This window comes from Gossypium hirsutum, chromosome D01 (genome assembly GCF_007990345.1).
Source record: "Gossypium hirsutum isolate 1008001.06 chromosome D01, Gossypium_hirsutum_v2.1, whole genome shotgun sequence".
NCBI lineage: Eukaryota > Viridiplantae > Streptophyta > Magnoliopsida > Malvales > Malvaceae > Gossypium > Gossypium hirsutum.
In genome coordinates this window covers 33,165,672-33,167,923 of record NC_053437.1, presented here as the reverse complement: position 1 = coordinate 33,167,923, position 2,252 = coordinate 33,165,672, and the positions used below count along the sequence as shown (strand labels likewise).

Here is a 2,252-nt window from a genome sequence, read left to right as displayed (position 1 = left end):
AGAGGAGAAGATAAATCTTGGGGCTATTAGAGTTATCCTGAAAAAGAAAAAAAACAATTTAAAAAGAAGCAAAGGAGGAAAACTTAGGGCGCGGAACTATAGGTAGAGATCATTAGGAAAATTAGAAGGTATTGGCTGAATAGAGACATGAAGAGGAAAGACGCAGGCAACCCCTTTCAACCACCTTAGGACACTACGCAGCTGGAGTGTGGCTTAGACAAGTGAACGTTGTCTTCTTAACATTATTCCTAATTTGTTCCTTCATGAATTATAGTGATGAAAATTATGTTTGAGTTGAATGTTATTTGTCAACCTATGAGTTAAATCTCAAAGGGTTAGGATTATTTTGGAGAAACTTTAACTGTCTTTAATGGCTATAGTGTAAATCTGAATTATTTTTATGGTTTCATTCAATTATTTTATTCTTTAAAATTTATGTGAGCAATACCTAGACATAGTCGACTGTGTAGCATACCCTTAAATTAATCTAAAGTCTAAAAATGTTAGATTAGTTAGACCATGGTTGAATGATATGAGCAAGTACTCAACATATACTTGTAGTAGAATTTAGACATAGAGCAACGTTCATACAGAAAGAAACACTGCAGGGTACCATATTAAAGGCCTATAGACACAAGCAAGGTAACTTGAGGTTTCTGCCTTCGAACGAAACAGACCACTTTGGAACTCTTCTGAGCAGTAGGTTAAGTATGATTTTGCTGAGGCATTGCTGACAAGAAAAGTATATTCTTAGTGATCTCGACCTTCCCTCTCAACATCGCATAACCCTTATATTTTGTCGTAGTATCTTTGCCATCGCATCCTTAGTTGTTTATTTGTTAGTTACATACTATTCATATAATAATTTTCATAATTGTCATTACATTTCTACTCTTATTTTTCCATAACATTTCCAAGTATTCATTAATTCCACATATTGCATACACTATTATTCCTTTTAATTGCCACTACATACTTACCATAGCTTTACCATAGCATTAATCACATTTTATTATAATAACTTGACCACTTTAGTACCACAATCCAATTCTCATGGGAACGACACTCACTCATTACTTTATTACTTGATCCAACGTGTATACTTGCACAATTCGCATATCATATTCACACGCTATAAGTTTTTGGCGCTGTTGCCGGGGATTGGAAATTTGGTTTTGTTATTTTACTTATTTATAATAGTTTTATTTAACTTAGTTTAATTTAATTTCTATAGGGTTTCTATTAGTGCATGAGAAGAGGCATTCCTGCTAAACAAGGAAATCTGTTTAACCTAGAGATTGATAGAAGTTTGCGAAGAAAGTAAAAATAACTAAAAAAATGGCTAGGAACGAGAATGATCCTGGTCTCAATGATAATCCGAATGGTCAATATGTTAATTCTCCTGTTCGAAGGGTGATACTAGGTATGAATGATCATTTGAATGTTCAGGGCGTTGATTCGCATGTCCATGGGATGATAGATGACCGAGATAAACCAATCCAAGAGCATGTTGTGCCAATTTTGGATGATTTGAATCTAGGGATAGCCAGGCTGCAAAGACAAGCGCATCAGTTTGAACTGAAACCAGTAATGTTTCAGTTGTTATAAACAGTAGGATAGTTTGGAGGATTGCCCACTAAAGATCAAAGATTGTATTTGTAATTTTTCCTAGAAGTCTGTGATTCGTTTAGGAAACAAGGTGTTCTTGAAGATGCCCGGAGACTTAAATTGTGTCCATATTCCTTGAGAGGTTGAGGAAGAGCATGGTTGAACGTTTTGTCGTCGGGGACAGTGACATCATGGGTTGACCTTTGCCAGATGTTTTTGCTACGGTATAATCCACCAAACATGCATTTCAAGTTTAGAAATGAGATCACATATTTTTAGAAATTTAAGGATGAAACTTTATATGAAGCTTAGGAACGATTTAAAGATTTAATTCAAAAATGTCCGATGCATGGATTTCAGCACTGGACTCAAATGGAAATATTCTATAATGGGTTGAATGCACATACAAGAATGGTAGTGGATACATCTTCTAATGGTACATTGTTGGATAAATCTTACAACGAAGCATATGAGATTTTGGAAAAGATTGCCAACAATGACTATTAGTACCCTACCACAAGAGTTAGAATGTACAAGAGAGCTGTTGGTACCTTAGAGCTTGATGCAATTACTTCGTTGATAGCTCAACTATCTTCTTTAGCTAATATGATTAAAACAATGAAAAATCTAACTACTGTCTATGA

The 2,252-nt window shown here is 34.8% G+C and overlaps 1 non-coding gene across 1 annotated transcript; it reads right to left on the bottom strand.

Moving 5' to 3' along the window:
- Positions 1-1,857: 1,857 nt before the first annotated feature.
- On the bottom strand, positions 1,858-1,964 carry LOC121214121 (small nucleolar RNA R71). Its single transcript, XR_005909708.1, has one exon. It is a non-coding gene; the product is annotated as a small nucleolar RNA R71 (small nucleolar RNA).
- Between the last annotated feature and the right edge of the window lie 288 nt (positions 1,965-2,252).